Source organism: Phacochoerus africanus, chromosome 8 (genome assembly GCF_016906955.1).
Source record: "Phacochoerus africanus isolate WHEZ1 chromosome 8, ROS_Pafr_v1, whole genome shotgun sequence".
Lineage (NCBI taxonomy): Eukaryota > Metazoa > Chordata > Mammalia > Artiodactyla > Suidae > Phacochoerus > Phacochoerus africanus.
Genome location: NC_062551.1, coordinates 26,814,470 through 26,840,154, shown reverse-complemented (window position 1 = coordinate 26,840,154; position 25,685 = coordinate 26,814,470). Strand labels below are relative to the sequence as shown.

The 25,685-nt window shown below is 46.7% G+C and overlaps 1 long non-coding RNA gene across 1 annotated transcript in view; it reads left to right on the top strand.

The window, feature by feature from the left end:
- The window catches only part of LOC125133686 (uncharacterized), a 119,552-nt gene that overhangs the window by 3,068 nt on the left and 90,799 nt on the right, over positions 1-25,685 (top strand). Inside the window, exon 2 of the long non-coding RNA XR_007136497.1 lies at positions 2,117-2,303. This is a non-coding gene — a long non-coding RNA (uncharacterized LOC125133686). The remainder of the gene's footprint in view (positions 1-2,116; positions 2,304-25,685) is intronic.

Sequence of the window (25,685 nt, the reverse complement as noted above, 5' to 3'; positions counted from 1 at the left end):
TTTTTTAACAGCTGCACCTATAGCACATGGAGGTTCCTGCGCTAGGGGTTGGGTCAGAGCTGCAGCTGCCAGCCTATGATGCAGCTTGTGGCAACATCGGCTTCTTAACCCACTGAATGAGACCAGGGATCGTACCCACATCCTCACAGACAATATGTCAGGTTCTTAACCCACTGAACCACAATGGGAACTCCTCTCTTGCTGCCTGTAGAATCCTCTCCTTATCTTTAATTTTTGCCATTTTTTTAAATAACATGTCTTTGTTTAGGTCTGTTTGGGTTCAACTTGTTTGGGGCCCTTTGTGCTTCCTGTATATGGATAGCTGTTTCCTTGTTTAGATTTAGAAAGTTTGCAGCCATAATTTCTTCACATATATTTTCAATGTCTGGAAATTTCCTGATTTTACTATCAAAGCCCTGTGCCCAAGGACCCCTCCTCCCAATAACCCCCACTCTGGGAGTATTTCTAGGCAAACTGGGACAGCTGGTCACCCTACAGATCATCCTGGTTTTAGAGGCAGGAGGCAGAATCACAGATTGGCTCAAAGTCCTATGGCTATGATGTAGCCAAACTGTTTTCAATCTGAACACATGATTTTGGACAAAGATTGAATCCAGCCTGGTCCCTGGCCGAGCAGGACTCACATCCACATGTGTTGAGCAGCCAGTGAGATAAAGTTGCCATAGGCTCGTCTCACCTATTGGTATCTGACTTACAATTATTCTCTGTTAACTCCATTATCTTTAATTTGTAAGAACTGCAGCCATCAGGAAACCTCTGGATACTTTCTCTTTAATGAAACACAACTTGATTACAAATCATCAGAGTCCCCTGGTGGGACAGACGTTTCTGGCAGCTTTCAGCCTGCCCTGGCCACTTCAGCATCATCTCTGCCCTTTAGGGGGGTCAGTGGAAGCTGCCAAAGTCCTCTGCTAGGGGAGGGGGCCCTAGCCCCCAGCCAGCCCATTTGCTAAGGGCAGTTGTTGAAAACACCTCTCTCATGAACAGGTGAGTGAGAGGTATTCTTTGTGGGCCCTGGTCCCAGCGTACCAGCAGTGCCTTGCAGGTTCACTGCAAAATTTTTGATGAGCCTGTACGATTTATTTTTTGTTGCAACTGCCGATAGACATTATCAAGGCCAATGTCAAGCAGACTAGGTCTGGGGTTGGAGGGATTCAGCTGGTTGAAGGTAAAAGGTGAGAGCCATGAAGCCAAGTCACAGGATCACATATGTTGATAGGACATTAGAGAGCTGGCTGGTGTGTGTTCAAATGGCTTTGGCGGAGTTCCTGTCATGGTGCAGCGGAATTAAGTCCGACTAGGAACCATTAGGTGTGGGTTCGATCCCTGGCCTCGCTCAGTGGGTTAAGGATCTAGTGTTGCTGTGAGCTGTGGTGTAGGTCATAGACGCGGCTTGATCCTGCATTGCTGTGACTCTGGTGTAGGCTGGCAGCTGTAGCTCCAATTAGATCCCTAGCCTAGGAACCTCTAGATGCCATGGGTGTGGCCCTAAAAAAGCAAAATAAATAAACAAATGAAATATAATTAAAAGTAAAAATTAAAAACAAAAGTGGCCTTGGCAGCATCAACCTTTCTCCAAACAGCCTTCCAGGGGCAGTGTGGTGGGCAGTGTCACCAATGTGGTGCTTTGATGGAGTAGTAAGACCTGGTGGCACAGTTCCTGGGACATGGTGGTACTTAGCTTCATTTGGAGTCTTATCATCCTGTCCTGTGTGCCAAGCAGAGTTTTTTTTTTGTTTTGTTTTTTTTGCCTTTTCTAGGGCCGCTTCCATGGCATATAGAGGTTGCCAGGCCAGGGGTCCAATCAGAGCCATAGCCACTGGCCTACACCAGAGCCACAGCAACGTGGGATCCAAGCCGCGTCTGCAACCTACACCACAGCTCACGGCAACGCCGGATCCTCAACCCACTTAGCAAGGCCAGGGATCGAACCCTCAACCTCATGGCTCCTAGTCGGATTCGTTAACCACTGAGCCACGACGGGAACTCCCAAGCAGATTGTTATCACCACGTACCATGCCTGCCACAAACACCAGAAAGTTGAGAACCACGATCCCCAAACCCTTATTTTCTTCTGCTCACTTCTGCTTGTCAGATGCTGCACTTACCTATGGCCTCAAACCTTCACTGACCCACGCATCTCCCCCTCCTCCCTGCAACTGGAAGGAAACCATGGCATCAGAACACATTGGGACTGGCAGCTGCCTCCAGCACAAGGACTCAGAGTCGCATCATTGGATTCCTGGACCCACTTGTGCCTGCTATCAGCTTCCTGTTCCTGAGTGAGTCACTTAATGTTTCTTAAAAAAAAGGTTTTTTATTATTTTAAAAAAATTGACCGATATTTTACTTATGATACTGTGTTTGCACTTAATCTTTCTGAGCTTAGTCTCCTTAGCTGGGAAATGGGGTTCATCACCACCATGTGGGTCACAGTGATGAGTAAATGGGGCGGCACCAGGAAGAGAGGGTTAGGGATTTGTCAGCAGCAGGTGGGTGCGGGGAGATGGGGGTTAAGGATGGGTCCGCCCTTGGCCTGTCCATTGTCTTGGGGAGGATTTTGGCTTCTCTGGGCTTCTGTTTCTTAACTTGTACAATGGGGTCAGCATAGCAGCAATGCATAGTGTGGAGAGGGATGAAAAGAATTGCACGTTCAAGCACGGACAGCAGTGCCCAACACGCAGTGAACACAAGCCCGGCATGGATGGTGGACCTTGCATGGGGCGACATCCCTGCCCTACAGACAGTGCTCTTATTATGCTGTCTGCGTTGGGGCCAAGTGGTAAACTACTAGGTGTTTGGTTGCAGAAAGAGAGTGCAGGAGAGGTGGAGTGAGCAGCCCAGGGTTTAGGTCACAGCGAAAGGCAAGGCCCAGCCTGGATGCAGGCTCTGGCTCTCTCTGATGGAGGGTCCAGGAGGAGAGTCTTTATCTGCACAAGAAGATGGATGGAACCTCCTCTGGTCCTTCCAGTCACCAACAAGAGGAAGCTGAATGAGGACACGGGATGCTGGTGAGGGGGACGGGTTCTCCTCCTCATTATACCATAAATTAGCTGTGTGACCTTGGGCAAGTCACATCTCCTCTCTGGTCCACTCAGTGTCTCCATTTGTAATATTAGAGAATGGGATTGAACCATCCCTAGCATCTCTCCCTTTTCCTTCATTCCATGATTTTCTAGGTACCATTTCTTTATTTCTTATTCACATACAATCTTGTTCCAAATTGCAGCTCTGCCTCCCAGCTAGAATGCACATTCCTGGAGGCCAAGCATCCTCCTTGGAAGAGTCTAGCAGGTGACCCACACAGGTGGGGGGGGGGGTCGGAGGCTAGGGCTGTGTGAAATAACAGCAAATATACCTATTGGTCTCTGGCCCTGATTCCTGAGCTCTTAAATCCCTTGGAGTTTCCTAGGTGATAGGAGTGTCTTTTGTCTTAGTGAGAGGACTGTGGGTGGGCTCCTGGAGAGCTTTGGGATGAGGGCTGGTTACCAGAAAGACCACACGTGATTAGAAGCGTGGAACTTTCCCCCTTACTACTTATCCTCTGGGGAGGGGAAAGGGCTGGAGACCGAGCTAGTGACTGATCATGCCTATGTGATGAAGCCTCCATGAAAACCTGGAGAGTTTCCGGGTTGCTGAACACACCCTGGTGCGGGGTGGGTGGTGCGTACCAGCTCCCTGGGGACGGAAGCTCCTATGCTCCGGACTCTTTGCCCTGTGTATCTTTTCATCTGGCTGTTCAGCTGTATTCTTTATAACAACTTGGTCAACACAAGTGTTTCCTGTGCACCACTGTAATCAATGATTGAATTCGGGAAGGACCTCGTGGGAACCCCAACATGTAGCCAACTGGTCAGAAGCACATGTGATAATTGGCATTTGAAGTGGGGCCAGTTTTGTGGAACTGAGCCCCTAACTTGTAGGCTCTGACGCTAAGCCCAGGTAGCAGTGTTGGAGCTGAATGAAATTGAGGGACACCCATCTGGCCTCAGAGAATTGCTCGGTGTGTGGGAAATCCACACAGCCGGTCTCAGCAGCGTTGAGAGCGTGGTAGCAGGGGGAACAGTGGAGGAGGAACACCGGAGTCGTTTTCCAATTCCGACTGCACAGCAGTAAAATCAGGGTCGCTCCTGGGGGTGGAAATAGGGTGAGGGGAGACATGGTTCACCCCCTCCCTCAGCTTCTTAGAGGAGAACCTATCTTGAGGAGAACCTATCTTAATTACTGGAAACACCCCAGATCACACAAAGGTACATGAAAATAACTTTTAAAATTCTACTTGTCTTTGGCAATGCTAAGATCAGGACATTTCCATCAAGATCCGTGGTAAAAAGAAACCAAAGCTCGGCACTTTGCCAGGACTCAGCTCAGGATGCCGCCTCCATCGTTCCACCATGGGTTGCCTAGAGGGGGTTCCATGCCTTTTGCACAAGAGTGGTGTTTATTTACACAGATTCCTCTACCACGTTGCTGCTCTGGGTTCACAGTATTCTTTCTCTCCCTCACTTAGCTGTCCGTGGTTTCTCTCCTTCTCCATTGGTTTGAAAACAGTGTCAAAGCAAGTATCCTTTATCTCACTGGGGCTCCCTCGGGGTTCCCCATGATTCCAAGAGTCTTTCTCTCGCTGCTCTTCTTTCTCTTTCCTCCTTGCTGTGGTTACCCTTGCTGGACTCAGCTGTCACGGGGCAGGTCACACGGGCATCCGTTACTTGGCAGGGTTAGATATCAGCCTTGCCTTGGAAGGCAGTGGCACTGAGGACCACCTGTGGTGGCACATGGCCACTTGTCCCTCATCCCTCCCACCCAATATTTAAGAGAGATTGAGTTTATGGGGAAAAGAAGGAAGGAGATATTTGAGAGGAGGTGCTTCTCGATGTGGGGAAGGTCACGGCCAGAGAATCAGAATCAGAGGATTCTGATTCTGCCCCTAGCTTGCCAAAGGCCATGGATAAGTCTCTTGACCACCGGGGTCTCAGTTTCCTCATATGCAAAATTAAGACACTGAGATAAGAAAATCATGAGGTTCATTTCATTTCTAAAGGAGAAGAGGCATGAACAGCTCTGAAGCCCCTGCTTGGGGCCAGTTCCCATCCAAGTGCTTTGTAAACCCTCCGTTCATCGTCAGGATTATCCTTTGAGGAAGGCATATCCGCCTCATTTTTACCAATGGGATGGCCAAGGTTCTGAGAGATTAATCCCTGTCCTGTGGACACATTTCTAAAGCCAGAGACCGCATCTAGCTTTTCTTACTCCAGAGCCTGTTTTTCTAGCTCCAGAGATTTTTCTACTTCGACCCTCTTAAAAAAAAATGAGAATGGTGTTCCCCTCAGAGAAGTGTCTTTTCCTGCCTCCATTTGTACAATGTGTTCCACGTCGTGGAGAACTCTTCTTTCCAGAAATTTCCAAAGGACAAGGGATGCATCATGTCTTCAGTTTTTGGCAGCTTCGCACAACAACCTGAACAGCCTCTTGGCTTCCAGCTCCCAGGATGGCGTTTCGAGTACGCGTGGTCATGGCATGCCTGTGGTTTAAATTTTAATGGAGGACGCTTACCCGCATCTGTCTTTATTGGCTCTCACCCCATCCCTGGCTTCCTGGAGGTCACGGGCTCTGCAGGCCCCCCACCTCCACTCATCCCCTCTTGCAGCTGGGAGGGGCTGTGTCCCTCCTCCCTTGCTGTAAGCCACAGGCTCCACTGGGCCTTTCAAGCTAGCTGGCAGTTTGGATGTCAGTAGCAGGGAAAATCGAGCTTAAAATTTGACAACAACACAAAGTCAACCTGTTCTCTCTCTCTCTCTTTTTTAATGGGAATTTAATTTTTAGTTATTTAAAATTTTTTTTTATTTTTTATTTTCTCTGCTGTACAGCATGGGGACCAAGTTATACATACATGTATACATACTTTTTCCTTCCATTGTTGTGTTGTGATGTAAGTATCTAGACATAGTTCTCAATGCTACACAGCAGGATCTCATTGTAAATCCGTTCCAAGAGCAATACTTGGCATCCGTGAACCCCAAGCTCCCGATCCCTCCCACTCCCTCCCTCTCCCCCCTGTTCTCTTTTCATCCCAGATAGAGTTGAAAAGCAGAGTTCTTAACGGGACACTCCCCCAAGGAAGGGAGAGACAGTTGGTCTGGGAGCCACAGTGGGTTGGTGGGGGCACACGGGGCCAGACGCTGGTGAGCTTGGGCTCTGATGTTGGCATGGAAGCCAGCTAGCTGTTGACCTTGGGCAAGGCTCACCCTCTCTGAGCTTTAAATTTCCTCCTGCGTGAAGAAATGATTGCTCAGGCTAGAAATAGTCTGATTTAGGAACTGTGCTCTCTTAAACACAGAATCAGCTTGTGGGGATGTTTCTATACCCCATGAAAACTTTGGGAAGAGCCAGGGCTTTTTGAGGGGAGGGGTCAGAAGAGCAAGGAGGGACCCTGGAGACCAGGGGAGGAGGTCCAGGAGAAGGAACCAACTCTGTTTGTAGGACCTACAGAAGGCTGAGTGTGCCTGGTCACTGTGCTGGGCTCAAGGGTTGAAATCCAGAAGTGCTGAGAACCTGAAGGGGCAAACAGGTGCCTGCAACATGGGCGAATCCAGGTTTCCATTCCTGGGAGCCTCTAGTTTGATGCTCGGCAGAGGATCTGGGCTCAGTCACCACCAGACTCATACCTGTCGCGTGGCCTCAGCCCCCTCAGCATCTGCTTGTGTCCCCACACAGTACGAGTCTGTGGAATAAATCAACTGGGCAGAAGTCTGTTTCCAAATGGGGGTGTCTCTTCAGGCACCTCCAGGATGGCTTCTTTTGACTCAGAGCCTGGACTGGCTGGAGGGAGCAGGCAGAACTGACAGGGAGGCGTGGGCTGGAGTAGGTGTGGTGTCAGGTCACCAGCTGCCATGCTGGGCGCAGGACAGGCATCTGGGTCCAGAAGTGTGTTGGAAGATGAAACAGGAAACTGAGGCAAAAGCTCTGTTGTAGGTTTGGCCGTGCAGGAGAAGAATGTCATCCCTGGAAACAGGCAAGCACATCTAAACACCCACAGAAGAAACCTCACTTCATTTCTGAGAGTCATTCCCTAGAGAAAGCTGCCGTGCTACATTTTGACCCAGAGGGTCTCACTTATTTTATACGATTATTACCAGATTGAAGTTTTCTGGGAGACCCCAGCTGACATGGTAGCTGCTGGTTTGAGAGAAAGAGCTCTTCCCTAATCTCAGAAGAATTTTTGGAATGACTTAGAAACAAACAAAGCGGGAGTTCCCGTCGTGGCGCAGTGGTTAATGAATCCAACTAGGAACCATGAGGTTGCGGGTTCAATCCCTGCCCTTGCTCAGTGGGTTAACGATCTGGCGTTGCCGTGAGCTGTGGTGTAGGTTGCAGACGCGGCTCAGATCCTGCGTTGCTGTGGCTCTGGTGTAGGCTGGTGGCTACGGCTCCGATTCAACCCCTAGCCTGGGAACCTCCATATGCCACGGGAGCGGCCCAAGAAATAGCAAAAAAAGACAAAAAAAAAAGAAAAAAGAAACAAACAAACAAAGCGAATGTCACCAGGACCTCTGTATGTAGAGGCATTTAATTACACACGATCTGGGAATTCTAGATTACGTCATCTTATGGGAGATAGTCCCTCAGGTGGAAAGTTCCATGGTGGCCATCCTTGAAAACAGGTGTGTTTCATGAACTTTCTCTTAGGGTGCCATGATCTTCACATCCAGAAAGAGCCATCTCAAGTCATAATTTTCTTTGAATGTTTTTCCATTGAATGATTTCTGCCTGGCTCAGACCTTTGAAGATCTCATACTAAAGAAACAATGTTTTCTTTATAAGGATGTTTAAGTATGATACAAAACTTAGAAGCCACGAAAGATGATAATAAATTCAATTCCATTAAAATGGACTTATCTTGGGAGTTCCTGTTGTGGCTCAGTGGAAATGAATCTGACCAGTATCCATGATGATGCAGCTTCAAACCCTGGCCTCACTCAGTGGGTTAAGGATCTGGCATGGCTGTGAGCTATGGTGTAGGTCGCAGACGCGGCTTGGATCCCGTGTTGCTGTGGCTGTGGCATAGGCCGGCAGCTGCAGCTCTGATTTGACTTCTAGCTTGGAAACTTCCACATACCACTGGTTCGGCCCTAAAAAGCAATACAATACAATAAGATAAAATAACTCAGCTAAATGTACCATAAACAAAATCAAAAGACAAACAGCAAACTGGAAAGATGCTTGCAGGCTATGTCACAGAGGAAGGGCTTGATTCCCTAATATTTAAAGAGATCCCGCAGGAGTTCCCGTCGTGGCTCAGTGGTTAGTGAACCTGACTAGCATCCATGAGGATGCGGTTCGGTCCCTGGCCTCGCTCAGTGGGTTAAGGATCCAGCATTGCCATGACCTGTGGTGTAGGTTGCAGATGCAGCTTGGATCCTCAGTTGCTGTGCCTCTGGCGTAGGCTGGCAGCTACAGCTCCGATTGGACCCCTAGCCCGGGAACCTCCACATGCCCTGGGTGTGGCCCTAAAAAGATAGAAAGACCAAAAAAAAAAAAAAAAACCTGCAAATCAATAACCAAGGATTGTGAGCTTAATAGAAAAACGGGCAAAGGATATGAATAAAGTCCATGGTGAAGGAAGCAAAACTTTTTTGTAAGCATATGAAAAATTGCTTAGTCTCACTAATAAGAAATGAAAATTAAAACTACATTGAGATAATCTATTTCATTTTTGAGATTGAAAAAGATCAAAAAGTTTGCAAATGACAAGATAGTAAGGTGTGCGCGCGCGAGTGTGAGGGTGATGTACAGATTGTTATTACTTTTATGGGGGAGCAATTCGGTAACATTTCTCACTCATGAGTCAAAGTCGTGAATGTTCTATTCACAAATGACAATGGTTTTCTGCATATGTTGGAGTTTCCAAACTGGTAGTTCATGGAATAGTTTCTCCTTACACACGTGGAAGGGTTTTTCAGGGGCACAGTCTGAAAAAACACTGGGACGTGTAACATATCACGTAGTTCGAAGTGTCTGGGTGCCACAAACCCTGCCCACATCTAGCTACAGTGATGTTTGCTGGCTTCTTTAGAAAGAAAAAAACCCCTCTCGGACCTCCACCTTCATCTTCTGGTCTTGGAAATGCGTTTTGAGTCAGGGATGTGAACACCAGAGCTGCGGAAATGGTTCAGAAGCCAGGGGGTTGTGTGGGGACAGTCTCTGCTCTCTGGGGCTGGGACAAGGAGATGGCAGGGCCCTTGCTCGGCAAGAACCCCCCCCGGTGTAAGAGGAGAGACCAGAGATTTTGCTTGCAGCACTAATTGGATGGAGGCAACATTTGGACACCATCTGTTCAGGAAACCCTGCCCAGGACACATTTGCACCCTGGGCTCTGGGGCTGCCCTGCATCAGGGACCTGGCTCCACGTACCTCAGTGGGCTTCTCTAGCAGAATCCCTCCAGAATGTGTGGGCAAATCTGCCTTCCCAGGTTCTCCTTCTTCGCCTCAAGGTGAAACAGGGGACTTCTATCCCTGCCTGTCTGGGAGCCAGAGAGCAGTAAGAGTCTGCTCAGTGCTGGGCTGGTGCCCAGCAGAACCTCCATGGAGCCTCCAGCCCTTTCCCAAAGCAGGCAAGTGAACACACACAAGCAGGCCAGTGAACAGGGGGTGCGGTGGGCTCACAGGTGACGTCTATGGACCAGCTTTGCCCCCCCCCCCCCACTTCTGCCGCCCCAGCTTCCCCAGGGCAGGGTAGCTCAGGGCTTGTTGGGGTCCCAACTGTCCACCACTGTCTATCCACCTGATCCACCTTTGCCTGCCAGGGGAGGATGTGTCTGCCACCTAGGACAGTGGCCTCCAGCCTTGGCTGCACATGACAATCACGGGGGAGAGCTTAAAAACAAATGACTAGTGCCTGGGTCTCAGCCCCATAGGTTTTGGTTTAATCGGGATGTTACCGAGCTCCCCAGGCGATCCTATGTGTAGGCAAGGTGGGAAACCACAGATCTGGGATGCTCTTATGTATCAGGATATTTCCGAGACCGCGTGGGGGCATATTAACCACTATTCTGCATATTGGGGGCTGTCGGAGGCAAGTCTGGAATTGCATGATCTCCTTCATTTAATCTTGAGAGACCCATGGAAATTGTCTTCGAAGGGTACAAGATAATAGTTCTTTTGGTTTGTTTGTTCTGTGTGAATGCAAACATTGGTACTTTCATGGCATTGGAGCGGATTGTCCGAGGGTTCCATGAATCTGATTTTGAGTTCCCTTATTTTTCCAACACTCCCACTTTCCTAGTTCATGCGCCTCCCTTCTAGGAGGTGGAGGGGGATTCGTGGTCCAGGAATTCGAACCCTTTGAGAGGCCTCCTGCAGTGCTGCGCAGTCTCACCACTGTCTGCACCTTCTCCGTGATGCATCTCTTCCTGCCACAGCATCTGGGTGGAGAGCTCTGGCTTTGGTCTCGGCAATCCTTTCCAAGCCTCAGTTTCCTCAGCAGGAAAGTGTGGAGGGTACCACCAGTCTCTGGGTGTTGTGGTAGGGATCACACGAGCCCCTCGTACACACACCGCTGGGGCACCCTCTGTGCAGCAGAGCAGCGCACAGCCCCTCCTGCCTCCTTGGGGAGACTGGGCTCTTCCACGGGCCACCGTGTTCTCCGCTAATGGCGTGTCCTTAAGAGGTGATGACCTCTTGATCCTCTTAGAAGTGACAGGTGAGAATTCTTGCATTGTTCAGAACAAATGAATGACTCACACTGTGTGACACTGGGAATAAATGAAGTCCATTGCAAATATTACTTTGTTAATATATTTAAGTTTGAGCAGCGAAATAAAGTGAGTGCATGCTTGCCTAGTCTATAGATAGAAAGAGTGAGGTGCCATGTGACCTAAAACCTCACAGTAGCTAAGTCTGCAGGGCGGGGAAGAGCATGGCATTATTGACCATCACGGGTGCCAGATGCTTCCACATTCAACAACTCTTCAGAGGAATTGTTTCTATCCCTACCTCTTGGCTGAGGAAACTGAGACTCAGAGAGGTTGTGTAACTGCCTAAGACCACACAGCAAGGTGGCCAGCTGGGTTGTGATTCTTTTTTTTTGAACGGCTGCACCAAACCCATATGGAAGTTTCCGGGCCAGGGATTGAATGCCAAAGTGCATCTGTGATCTACACGCAGCTGTGGCAACGCCAGATCCTTTAACACACTGCGCCAGGCTGGGGGGTTGAACCTGTGCCACCTCAGGGACCTGAGCTGCTGCAGTCGGATTCTCGACCCACTGGGCTCTGATTCTGAGTCTGCCTGACTCCAAAATGCAAGCCCAGATCCCAGCGGAGGGAGCCATGCCTCTCACGCTATGAGCATGGTATCCAGATCTCTGGAAGTTTTGGAAAATGGCTGGTTGTTTGGGCTTTTTCTATCCTCATCTCAGTGAGGACCTTCTGGTAAGGGTCACTGTGGCCAAAACATTGACTTTTGGGTCAGTGGCTTTGTAAGGAGATGCCTTCCACCTTTGCCCTCGCCTCCCTCCCAGGAGCATTGGTTGGCCTGTGCTCTACACTGGGGATACAGTGTAGCATCCATTGTCCCTGCCTTCAAAGAGTGTTCTGCCCTCAAAGAGTTGAGCAAGAGAGGCCATCTGAGGGGCAGAGTGAAGGGTGTGCAAAGGCCGTGTGGGCAGGGCCCAGGGTGTGGAGGCTCAAAGTTTGAACAGCAGGGAGTGTTCAACATCATGCTGCAAATCAGGGAGGACAGCCTGGAGGAGGTGATTTCTGAATCTGCGTTTGGAGCAAGGTTGAAGTAGATAAGGAGAGAAGGATCAGAGAGGACACGGGGCAAAACCACGGAAAGACGCCGTATGTTTGTGAGAAGAGGCGGGTCACTCTGGGCATGGGGTGAGGCCGATGGGCAGCTGGGGGTCTGTTCCTATGCATCCGGGACACCATGTGCTCTGACTGCGGTGGATGCAGCCAGCACATGGGCTCCCCTGCTGCAGTTCGCCCACAGAATGCAAAACTGGAGCAAGGTCCCCCGGCCTCAGCTCTTCACATTAGGTTAAAGAGGTGAAATGTCTTCGTTGCGGCTGTTTTGCTGGTTGCCTCTTTTCTCAGGATTTTTCCTGCCAGAGCCAAGAAAGTGGCTTTCACACGCACCCACAGACCTCTTGGGTCATTCCCAAGGCCATTCAGGGCGGACCCCACCTCATTTTAGTCGCCAGGAGACCTTTGCTATATTCTAATCATGTTCTTATAAAAAGTTTACACTCATTAAAAAAGGCCATGTTTGGAAATTATATATACATATGTAATATATATATCTTTGGAGAAATAGGCCATGTTTAAATTGTTGATCTGTTAGTGCGAGCTGAATTTTATTAGCATTTCACCTGTGGTTTGGTGACAGACACAAGCTGGCTTGAAAACCATTGAAAAGGAATTCTTGGTTGATTCATTTGTTTTTGTTCCTCATGGTTCTGACACTTTGGAAATACTTAAATTGTTATTTTACCACTTTGTGCAAGACCAGTCTGAATTTCTGAGAGCTGTGTGGGCAGGATGTGGATGCTTTAAATTCCAGCCGTGGGTGTCCGATTTGAAATTCACAGAATCAAGCACACGTGGAGTTGGAAGGACTTCTGTGGTCATAGCTGAGGGCTGCTGGTAACTGATTATATGATAGGTCGACTTCTGCTTGGATATCTTCAGTGACAGGGAACTTACTACCCAAACGTTGGCTCTGAGATATTGCTAGCAGGCATGTTTAATGATGTCACAAAGGAAGTATCCACAGACTCCATGTGTTTCAGCTTGGGCTTCAGGGTTAAGTTGGAACAGCCCTGGGCCATGATATACAGAAGGCTGTTTTTTGTTGATTGTACCAAGAGAATACAGATTCAGGTGCAGAGGAAGGTGGGCTGCCCCCAAAGCCCCTGACAGAGGCGGGGAGGTCCCTGGAGTCTGCCCAAAACAATAGATGCAAGCACTCAGGATTCAGGGACCCAGAAGCAAGAAGCAGACTCCCAGGGCAGGGAGTGTCATAAGGACAAAATGGTTCTTGCAGAAATTTGCAGAACAGGTGAGCTTGGAAGGTGTCTCCTCACCTGTGCTGGCTGAGGTCCTTACCAATCCTCAGAAGCTGGAGCTTAGAGGTCACTGAGTGTCCCGCATCATTCATTCAACAAATTCTTGCCTATACATTTTAGAGAGTAAATTACAACAAAGTGTCCTTATGGAGTGTGGCCCTCGGTCATGGTCATCAAATCTTTTTGCTGTATCTTAAAGTCAGGTGTGAAAGCCACCCTTGGAAGTTATTACAGATGAGAGGGATTAAAGATAGAAGGTATTATAGATGCATTTCTGCACCAAGGGGACTCAGAATTTGGTTGGGGTCCAGAGACCTGGGTCCTGGGTCCTGAGTGGGGGGTGAGAGATAAAGAGCTGCTTTCTTACCAGGGTCCTCCAGAGCCACCTGGGATGCTTGTTAACCAGGCAGCCAGGCAGAGGATTTGGGGTGGGGTTTGGTGTCTGCAGACTGAACAGACTCCCTACGAGATGCTTGTTTGGATCGGCTGCCTTTCAGAGCAATGTCTTAAGGCGCCTCTGGTGCAGGGTGTGCTGCATTTCACAGAAGCGCTGGGAAAGATGACAAATGTTGCACCAATCTGCATCCTGTAAATTGCTTGTGTGGCATCCCCCTGCCCTCTGTGCCATCTCTGGTCTACGGAGAACTGTAGTGTCTGAGAATCCTTTTCCAAAGGGCTTCACACACTGCCAGGAGTCGCCAGAAACAAACGCCGCACTCCTTCCCACACTGGCCTGTTAGAAGCCTGGAGAATCTCTTGTCTGGCCCACTGTAGCTTGGGGACAGATGCTGGTCCACAGCTGAGAACAGGCATTCTTCATACCTAAGGACCTGGTCTGGCCATTTTCTCCCTGGTTCGATCTCTGTCTGCTCCCAGCTTTGGGTCAGAGAGCTGTGACTCCCCCGCGTGCAGAACACAGCTTGATTAGCAAAAATCAGGTCCCACTTCCCTGGAGCCTTGGAGGTGGTGTGAGCTAAGTGGGCTTTGAAGATCCTGCCAGTGAGGCATGCCTTCTCACTTCAGCTCTTAACACGTCTGGCAGAGAGCAGTGCAGAGACCCCTGCGGTGGCAGCGGGGAAGGGTCATGTCACAGGGGGGCCCAGCGGCGGCTCTGCACCCAGGCACACCTGCGGCTTGCTTTGCACCTTTGCTCCCATGGAACCCGAGCTCCACAGGCCTCCTGGACGGTTACAACTTTCTACCTGCCTTGCATCCTGACTCCCGCATCGGACGGGCCTTAGGGACTGAATGCTTGTGTCCCTCGTATGTTGAAATTCTAACCCCAGTGTGGCGGTATTAGCAGGGGGGGACCTGTGGGAGGAGATCAGGTCTTGGGATTAGTACAGTGAGAGCCCACAGAGCTGCCTCACCCCCTCCGCCACGTGGAGGCACAGAAGAGGGAAACCGGTGAAGCAGAAAGCCGGCTCTCACCACACGTGGGATCTGCTGGCGCCTTGACATGGGACCTCCCAGCCTCCAGAACTGGAGAAATGCATTTCTTTTGTTCTAAGCCACCCAGTCTATGACATCGTATTAAAGCAGCCCAAACAGACGGAGACCCCTACTGAGGGTGAGCTAGGGGGCTCCACTGCGCTCAGCCTTGGCGCCCGCACCTGCCGGGTGCAGAGCATTTGTGAGGGAAGGTCCATTGGTTCCCTCTTTCTAGTCTCACCGCAATTTCTGCGTCTCTTATTTCCTGCCAGTGGGGACGGCATTTTAGTCGCAACATGATTTTATTCCCATCTGGGGTTCTTCCTTGCACCCGGCTCAGAGCCTGGCCGAGGAAACGAGCCGTCAGAGGGAGAGGGCAAGCCCTCAGGGACCCAGTGGGTTGACCTCCAGGTGGAGAGAGGAGCGCGGAGGGAGGGGCTGGGCCTGCGTTCCCAGGGACCTGAGCTGACTCTTTATACTGGGTCAGCCTGTCTTGTGTCAGAATAAAGCACGGTCCTTCCCCGTTCTCAGGCTTTGCTAGTGTTCCCGTGCCAGGGACAGAGGGGTCCCTGCACGGGGTCACCTCCCCCCTCCCACCGTATTGGAATCCCAGGGCCCGCTGGCTGCCTGTACCTCGGAGCCTAAAGGACATTTTCGTGGGGCCGTCTTAGCCGTTTCCAGCTTTGAGCAAATAAATTCAGACCATCTAGGTAATAATACAACAATGACCAGGGCTTTCAAAAACATTTGGGGTGAACCGACTTAGTGTTTAAACCAATATTCTTTTTTGTAATGAGTCTAACTTGCTGCTTAGATTAAAATGCTATTTTCTGATGCTGCGTCAATGCCGTGTGTATGCAATTGAGCCCAAATAAAATTACCGTTTACGTTTTCATCAAACGGGGAGCAGGCTGATGAGGACGGTTGAAATGCAATTTATGGTTATGTAAATGACACTACCTTCAGGACACTAATAATGTAGATAAACGAAACTTTCATTATTGTGAATCAAGATGCCATTAACTTTGGAAAATTATATATAATTGTCACAAACGTTTCTTAAAAAATAGAAAGGGACAATCTCCAGCTTTGTGGTTCCTTTGTTAAAAAAACTATTAATTAATTTTTCCCAGCTTTGTTAAGATATAGTTGACAAATAACATTGTGTAAGATGTATAATGTGAGGATTTAATACGTGTATATATTGTGAGATGATTTTTATTGTAGGGTTCGTTAATACCTCCATCATCTCACATAATCACCATTCCTTTTCTTGTGGTGAGAAAAATCTTAAACATTTAAGATTTAGTCTCTTAGCAACTTTCAAGTATAATAATACAGTTTTGTTAATTGTAATCACCATGCTGGTACATGAGATCCCCAGACCTTATTTATCTCATAACAAAGGGAAGTTTGTAACCTTTGATATGTTCTCATTTCCCCAATCCCCCAGTCCCTGGCAACCACTCTTCTTTCTATTTCTATAATTTTGATGCTTTTAGATTCCACGTAATGAGATGATAGAGGATTTGTCTTTCTCTGATTTCCTTCACTTGGCACAGTGCCCTCAAAGTCGATTTATGTTGTTGCAAATGGCAAGATTTCCCTTTTTCATGGATGAATACTATTCCATTGTGAATGTTTGTGTATCTCTGTCTCACATCTTGTTTATCCATCCATCTGTAGACGGACACTCAGATGGTTTCTGTATCTTCGGTATAAGGAAAAATGCTGCCAGGAACTTGGAAGTGCAGATATTTTTTGAGATCCTGATTTTCTTCCTTTGGATATATAGCCAGAAGTGAGATTGCTGGATCACACAGTAGTTCTATTTTCAATTTTTTTGAAGAACCTCCATACTCTTTTCCATGGTGACTGTACAAATTTACATTCCCACCAACTTCCTTGACAACACTGGTCATCTCTTGTTTTTTTTTTTTTTTAATTATTTATTATTATTTTTTTCCCACTGTACAGCAAGGGGGGTCAGGTTATCCTTACATGTATACATTACAATTACATTTTTCCCCCCACCCTTTCTTCTGTTGCAACATGAGTATCTAGACAAAGTTATCAATGCTATTCAGCAGGATCTCCTTGTAAATCTATTCTAAGTTGTGTCTGATAAGCCCAAACTCCCGATCCCTCCCACTCCCTCCCCCTCCCCCTCCCATCAGGCAGCCACAAGTCTCTTCTCCAAGTCCATGATTTTCTTTTCTGAGGAGATGTTCATTTGTGCTGGATATTAGATTCCAGTTATAAGTGATATCATATGGTATTATTTGTCTTTGTCTTTCTGGCTCATTTCACTCAGTATGAGGTTCTCTAGCTCCATCCATGTTGCTGCAAATGGCATTATGTCATTCTTTTCTGTGGCTGAGTAGTATTCCATTGTGTATATATACCACCTCTTCTGAATCCAATCATCTGTCGATGGGCATTTGGGTTGTTTCCATGTCTTGGCTATTGTGAATAGTGCTGCAATGAACATGCGGGTGCACGTGTCTCTTTTAAGGAGAGTTTTGTCCGGATAGATGCCCAAGAGTGGGATTGCGGGGTCATATGGAAGTTCTATGTATAGATTTCTAAGGTATCTCCAAACTGTTCTCCATAGTGGCTATACCAGTTTACATTCCCACCAACAGTGTAGGAAGGTTCCCTTTTCTCCACAGCCCCTCCAGCACTTGTTATTTGTGGATTTATGAATGATGGCCATTCTGACTGGTGTGAGGTGATATCTCATGGTAGTTTTGATTTGCATTTCTCTTATAATCAGTGATGTTGAGCATTTTTTCATGTGTTTGTTGGCCATCTGTATATCTTCTTTGGAGAAATGTCTATTCAGGTCTTTTGCCCATTTTTCCATTGATTGATTGGCTTTTTTGCTGCTGGGTTGTATAAGTTGTTTATATATTCTAGAGATTAAGCCCTTGTCGGTTGCATCATTTGAAACTATATTCTCCCATTCTGTAAGTTGTCTTTTTGTTTTCTTTTGGGTTTCCTTTGCTGTGCAAAAGCTTTTCAGTTTGATGAGGTCCCATGGGTTTATTTTTGCTCTAATTTCTATTGCTTTGGGAGACTGACCTGAGAACATATTCATGATGTTAATGTCAGAGAGTGTTTTGCCTATGTTTTCTTCTAGGAGTTTGATGGTGTCCTGTTGTATATTTAAGTCTTTCAGCCATTTTGAGTTTATTTTTGTGCATGGTGTGAGGGTGTGTTCTAGTTTCATTGCTTTGCATGCAGCTGTCCAGGTTTCCCAGCAATGCTTGCTGAATAGACTTTCTTCTTCCCATTTTATGTTCTTGCCTCCCTTGTCAAAGATGAATTGACCATAGGTGTCAGGGTTTATTTCCGGGTTCTCTATTCTCTTCCATTGGTCTGTCTGTCTGTTTTGATACTAGTACCACACTGTTTTGATGACTGTGGCTTTGTAGTATTTCTTGAAGTCTGGGAGAGTGATGCCTCCTGCTTGGTTTTTGTTTCTCAGGATTGCTTTGGCGATTCTGGGTCTTTTGTGGTTCCATATAAATGTTTGGATTGTTTGTTCTAGTTCTGTGAAAAATGTCCTGAGTAATTTGATAGGGATTGCATTGAATCTGTAGATTGCTTTGGGTAGTATGGCCATTTTTAGAATATTGATTTTCCCAATCCAGGAACATGGAATATCTTTCCATTTCTTTACATCTTCTTTGATGTCTTTGATTAAAGTTTTATAGTTCTCGGCATATAGGTCCTTTACCTCCTTGGTCAGGTGTATCCCGAGGTATTTGATTTTGTGAGGTGCAATTTTAAAAGGTATTATATTTTTGTATTTCTTTTCTAAAATTTCCTTGCTGGTATACAGAAATGCAACTGACTTCTGAATGTTCATCTTATATCCTGCTACTTTGCTGAATTTATGAATCAGTTCAAGGAGTTTTGGGGTTGAGTCCTTAGGGTTTTCTATGTATAGTATCATGTCATCTGCATACAGTGACAGTTTGATCTCTTCTCTTCCTATATGGATGCCTTTGATTTCTTGTGTTTGTCTAATTGCTGTGGCTAGGACTTCCAAAACGATGTTGAAGAGCAGTGGTGAGAGTGGGCATCCCTGTCTTGTTCCCGATTTGAGTGAGAAGGCCTTCAGTTTTTCCCCATTGAGGATTATATTTTCTGTGGGTTTATCACAAATGGCTTTGATTATGTTCAGGAATGTTCCCTCTATACCCACTTTGGCGAGGGTCTTGATCATGAATGGATGTTGGACTTTGTCAAATGCTTTTTCTGCGTCTATTGAGATGATCATATGATTTTTGACTTTTTTTGTGTTAATGTGGTGTATGATGCTGATTGATTTGCGTATGTTGAACCATCCTTGTGAACCTGGGATGAACCCAACCTGGTCATGGTGTACAATTTTTTTGATATGTTGTTGGATTCGGTTGGCTAAGATTTTGTTGAGAATTTTTGCATCTATATTCATCAATGATATTGGGCGATAGTTTTCTTTTTTGGTGGTATCTCTGCCTGGTTTTGGAATGAGGGTGATGGTGGCATCCTAGAATGTCTTTGGGAGTATTCCTTCTTCAACCTTTTGAAAGAGTTTAAGGAGGATGGGCACCAATTCCTCTTTATATGTTTGATAAAGTTCACCTGTGAAGCCATCTGGTCCTGGACTTTTATTTGTAGGGAGTGATGTTATGACCTCTTCAATTTCATTTCTAGTGATCGGTCTGTTCAGTTGGTCTGTTTCTACTTGATTCAGTTTTGGCAGGCTGTAAGATTCTAGAAAATTGTCCATTTCTTCCAGATTGTCAAACTTGTTGGCATATAGTTGTTCATAGTATTCTCTTATGGTTTTTTGTATTTCTGCTGTATCCGTTGTGATTTCTCCTTTTTCATTTCTAATTTTGGTTATTTGGGTTCTTTCTCTCCTCTTTTTAGTGAGTCTGCCCAGGGGTTTGTCAATTTTGTTCACCTTTTCAAAGAACCAGCTCTTGGTTTTATTAATTTTCTCTATTGTTTTTTGAGTCTCTATTTTATTGATTTCTTCTTTGATCTGTATAATTTCCTTCCTTCTGCTGACTTTAGGCCTTTTTTGTTCTTCTTTTTCTAATTCATTTAGGTGGAGGGTTACATTGTTAATTTGGGATCTTTCTTCTTTTTTGAGAAAGGCCTGTATTGCTATAAATTTCCCTCTGAGCACTGCTTTCGCAGCATCCCATAGATTTTGAGTGGTTGTGTCTTCATTATCATTTGTTTCAAGGTAGTTTTTAATTTCCTTCTTGATTTCCTCATTGACCCATTGGTTTTTTAGTAGCATGTTGTTTAGTCTCCATGTAGTAGATTTTTTCTCTTTCCTTTTCCCATGGTTGATTTCTAATTTCATGGCATTGTGGTCAGAGAAGATACTTGAGATAATTTCTATGCTCCTAAATTTATTGAGATTAGACTTGTGTCCCAATATGTGGTCGATTCTTGAGAATGTTCCATGAGCATTTGAGAAGAATGTGTATTCTGCTTTTTTTGGATGTAGTGTCCTGAAGATATCAATGAAGTCTAACTTTTCTCTTGTTTCCTTTAGGATCTCTGTTGCTTTATTGGTTTTCTGTCTAGAGGATCTGTCCATTGATGTGAGGGGGGTATTAAGGTCTCCTACTATGATTGTATTCTCATCAGTATCTCCCTTTATGTCTGTTAATATTTGTTGTATGTATCTGGGTGCTCCTATATTTGGGGCATATATGTTGACGATAGTAACATCCTCTCCTTGGATGGATCCCTTAATCATTAAGTAGTGTCCTTCTTTGTCTTTCTTTGTGTCTTTTGTTTTAAAGTCTATTTTGTCTGATATGAGTGTTGCGACTCCTGCTTTTCTGTCATGTCTATTGGCGTGAAATATTTTTCCCCACCCTTTCACTTTCAATCTATATGTATCTTTTGTCCTAAGGTGAGTTTCTTGTAGGCAGCATATTGAAGGTTTTTGCCTTTTTATCCACTCAGCCACTCTGTGTCTTTTGATTGGGGCGTTCAGTCCATTGACATTTAAGGTGATAATTGATAGATGATTATTTATTGCCATTTGAACCTCGTGTTCCAGTTGATTCTATGATTCTCCATTCTTCCTTTCTTTTTTTTTTTGGTTGGATGGCCTCCTGTTATTATCTTCTTGAGTGTATTTTTTTTTCATTTTTTGCGAATGCAATATTTGGTTTTGGCTTGTGGTTGCCCTGTTTTTTAAATATGCTAACCCCTTCCCATAATTGTGAGTTTTAGCCTGATGGTCCTGTAAGTTCAAACACTTCATTACTATGTTAAAACTAAGAAGAGAAACATACAAACAAACAAAAAGGGTTATTTACTTCCTAACATCCCTTGCCCACATTTTCTGGTTTTGATGACTCTTTTTTCTTTTTTTCTTTTTAATTTTATTTTGTTTGAAGCATGTTCATGATTAAATCTGTATGCTGGCTTATTTGAGTGACTGCTCTCTGATTGCGGTTTCCTCAGTCCTAGTTCTTCCTCTTCTTCTTTTTTTTTTCTTTTCTTTTTTCTTCCCTTTCCTTCCTTTCTTTTTTTTTCCTTCCTTTCTTTTTTTTTTTTCCTTCCTTTCTTTTTTTTTAGAGAAGCCCTTTCAATATTTCCTTTAACCTGGGTTTTGTGTTGCAGTATTCTTTAAGTTTTTGTTTGTTGGAAAAAATTTTTATTTCCCCTTCTATTTTAAATGATATTCTTGCTGAATAGAGTATTCTAGGTTGCATATTTTTTCCTTTTAGCACTTTAAATATCTCTTGCCATTCCCTCCTGGCCTGTAGTGTTTCTGTAGAGAAGTGAGCTGATATTCTTATGGGGGTTCCCTTGTAGGTAACATTCTGTTTTTCTCTTGCTGCCTTTAGGATCCTCTCTTTATCACTAACTTTTGCCATTTTTATTATGATATGTCTTGCTGTGGGTCTGTTTGGGTTCAGTTTGTTTGGGGCCCTCTGTGCTTCTTGTATCTTGAACCCAGCATCCTTTAGATTTGGGAAGTTTCCAGCGATAATTTCTTCAAATATATTTTCCATCCCCTTATCTTTTTCTACTCCTTCTGGAATTCCTATTATGTGTAGATTGGCCCGCTTTATATTATCCCATAGGTCTCTTATATTGCTTTCCAGTTTTTTGATTCAGTTTTCTGTCTGTTGACCGGATTGAGTGATTTCCATTATTCTGTCTTCCATATCACTGATTTGTTCTTCTGCATTATTCATTCTGGTTGTTACTGCCCTTAGTTCCGTTTGCATCTCTGCAAACGAATGTTCTAGTTTTTCTTGGCTCCTCTTTATATTTTCTAGTTCCTTTCTGAGGGTATCTGCATTACTGTTCATATTTTCTCTTAATTCCTTAAGTATTTTCACTATTTCTCTTTTGAAGTCCAGGTCTGTGAGACTGCCGAGATCTGTTTCATTGTTGACTGTTTTAGGTGAGTTCTCCTGTTGGTTTGACTGGGGGTGGTTTCTCGGCTTCTTCATCTTGCTTGCTGTTTTCTTTCTCCTGAGGGAGTTGTACTCTCCGTTATCGGGCAGTGTTTGCCTTGTCACTGCTGTGGAATATTTCCTGAGGGCTAGCGTTGTTGGTCAATCTTTTTTGAGGCAGTGTGGCTTTTCTGGAGTGTTGATGGGGCTAACGGTGTTTCTTTGAAGCAAAGGAGGGCTTCCTGAGGGCAGACAGGACTGGGAGGTCCACACCACGATGGTAGCAGATTTCACTTGGTCATGCAGAGCTTGCTCTGGTGTTTTTAGGCTGTGGGGTTCTTGCAGGGGGTTGGCGGTGTTGGGCAGCTGTTCCTCCGGAGTGCAGCACCCCCTGGGGGCTGGAGCAGCTATCTGGGTCACTGAGAACCTAAGAGGCTCTTCCCTAGGGCAGCCCAACTCAGAAGGATGGCCTGAGAATGTAGGTAGATCTTTTCACAGTCTGGCCAAGCTTGTTGCAGCTTTTCTGGGCTGCAGGGGCTCTTCTAGGGGGCTGGTGGTGCTGAGCAGCTATTCCGTGGCAGTGGGGCACCCCCTGGGGGCTTGGGCGGGTAGCAGGGCCACTGGAAACCCAAGAGGCTCCTCCCCAGGGCAGCCCGACTCAGAAAGACTGTCTGAGATCTTTTCCCGGCTTGGCCAGGCTTGTTGCAGCTTTTCGGGGCTGCAGGGGGTCCTGCCTGGAGCTGGAAGTCCTATGCAGCTGATCCACTAGGGCACCCCCTGGGGGCTTGGGTGGGTAGCAGGGCCGTTGGAAACCTAAGAGGCTCCTTCCCGGGGCAGCCCGACTCAGAAAGACCCTCTGAGAAATTTTCCCGACTCGGCCAGGCTTGTTGCAGCTTTTCTGGGCTGTAGGGGGTCCTGCCTGGAGCTGGCAGTCCTATGCAGCTGATCCACTAGGGCACCCCCTGGGGGCTTGGGCGGGTAGCAGGGCCGTTGGAAACCGAAGAGGCTCCTCCCCAGGGCAGCCTGACTCAGAAAAACCGCCTGAGATCTTTTCCCGACTCAGCCAGGCTTGTTCTAGCTTTTCTGGGCTGTAGGGGGTCCTGCCTGGAGCTGGCAGTCCTATACAGCTGATCCACTAAGGCACCCCCTGGGGGCTTGGGCAGGTAGCAGTTCCGTTGGAAACCGAAGAGGCTCCTCCCCGGGGCAGCCCGACTCAGAAAAACCGTCCCGGAATTAGGCAGATCTATTCATGGCCTGGCTAGGCTTGTTCTAGCTTTTCTGGGCTGCAGGCCTTTTCTCGGGGGCTGGTGGTGTTTGGTGCTACTCTGGGGAAGTGTAGCCCCTCCAAAGGGCAAGCAGGCCTGTGCAGGGACAGCCCCTGCAGTGGTAGGCTTCAGGCAATTGTTGAGGCCAGCCCTCCTGGATGGCAGGCAGCCCCAGGTTCGGCGAGAGCGTAGGGGGTGGTGGGGGTGGGGGGAGGGGATGCACTGGGAAGCACAGCTTTCAGCTAGCTAGTGGGCCTGTAAGCTTGCTGTGGCGTGGGGGGTATTCTATGGGGACCCACCCCTTCTTCTCTCCCCTCCCCAGCACGGGCGCAGACCAGGCTCTTTTCCCAGGTTCCCTCTGATGCGGCTTTCCACTTTCCTGCCCCTAGAGCATTGCTCCCTTCCTCTGCCACAGCTTTGTTTTCTAGTCTCCCAGGCAGTCTCTGCCCTGTGAAATGGTTTCTAGACCTCCCAAGCAGTTTCCGCTCGGCCCTGCCCCCCCAGCCCGGGGACTAACCTCTGGGGGCGGGTCTTGGTGCCCAGCCCCCACCCAGGCATCCCCCGGCCCTTTCTCGGTGACCAACTCTCGGAGGCGGGGTCTTGGTGCCCAGCCCCCACCCAGGCGTCCCCCAGCCCTTTCCCAGCGACCAACTCTCGGAGGCGAGGTCTCGGTGCCCAGCCCCCACCCAGGCGTCTCAATTTTTGGTGACTGTGCCCGTAGTTCAGATGGTCCATTCAGTTCTTGATGGGCTTTTCTGTACTCCAACTTACTGCTACACTCTTCTCTGCATCTGTCGATTCCTCCAGTTCGTTTGATCTTTCCCCCGTGTAGGTGACTTTCCAGGGTGTGGGATCCCTTTCTCCTCCGAAGTTCCCTTTCGGGAGCGCCTGTCCCGCTCGGATTCACCTTCTCTCACTCTCCTCTTTTCTCCCATTCTGCCCAGTAATGTCACAAACTTCTTGCCGTTATTGGAGTTTAGGTTCTTCTGCCAGCGATTGGTTGCTGTTCTGTGCGAGTCATTTATTCTGTAGATGTGCTTTTTTTTGTGTGTTTGTGGGAGAGGGCGAGCATGTCCCTCTACTCCTCCGCCATCTTGTTTCTCCCGTTCTTGTTTTTGTTTTTTTTAATTGAGGTATAGTTGATTTACAGTGTTGTGTGACTTTCTGGTGTATGGCAGAGTGATCGTTAACATATATGCATACATATATGTGTATGTATTCTTTTTCAGATTATTTTCCAACATAGGTTATTACAAGATATTGCAAATAGTTACCTCTGCTTTACAGTAGGATTTTATTATTATTATTTTGTCTTTTGTCTTTTTAGGGCCGTACTCATGGCATATGGCAGTTCCCAGGCTAGTGGTCTAATCGGAGATACAGCTGCCAGCCTACACCACAGCCACAACAACACCAGATTCGAGCTTTGTCTGCAAACTACACCACAGCTCATGGCAATGCTGGATCCTTAACCCACTGAGCGAGGCCAGAGATCGAACCAGCATCCTCATGGGTGCTAGTCAGATTCGTTTCCACTCAGCCACAACAGGAACTCCCAATGACATTCTTGTTTACCTATTTTATTTAATTTATTTTTTTATTTTTATTTTTTTGTCTTTTTGTCTTGTTGTTGTTGTTGTTGCTATTTCTTGGGCCGCTCCAGCGGCACATGGAGGTTCCCAGGCTAGGGGTTGAATCGGAGCCGTAGCCACCGGCCTACGCCAGAGCCACAGCAACGCGGGATCCGAGCCGCGTCTGCAGCCTACACCACAGCTCACGGCAACGCCGGATCGTTAACCCACTGAGCAAGGGCAGGGAGCGAACCCGCAACCTCATGGTTCCTAGTCAGATTCGTTAACCACTGCGCCACTAGGGGAACTCCTTGTTTACCTATTTTATAGTGCATCGTGTGCATCTGTCATTCTAACATGTGTGAGGTGATAATTCATTGTGGTTTTGGTTTGTATTTCCCTGCTGAATTGTGTTGAGCACCTTTTCATATACCTGTCGGTCATCTGTATCTCTTCTTTGTAAAAACGTCTATTCCTGTGTCCATTTTTTAATCGGACTGTTTGTTTTTTTTGCTATTGAGTTGTGTAAGTTCCTCATATGTTTTGGATATTAACTCCTTGTCAGATACATTTTACAAGTATCTTCTATTCTGTAGGTTATCTTTTCACTTTGTCAATTGTTCCTTTTTCTGTGCAGAAGATTTTAGTTTGAGGTAGGCCCACTTATTTATTTTTGCTTTTATTGCTTGTGCTTTTGGTGTCATATCCAAAAAGTCATTGCCAAGACCAATGTCAAGAATTTTTTTCCTATGTTTTCTTCTAGGAGTTTTATGGTTTCTGGTCTTATGTTTAAGTCTTTAATCATTCAAGATACTTTTTTGAGTGGTGAAAGATAGGGGTCCAGTTTCATTCTTCTGTGTATGATTATTCAGTTTCCCCGAACCATTTTTTTTTT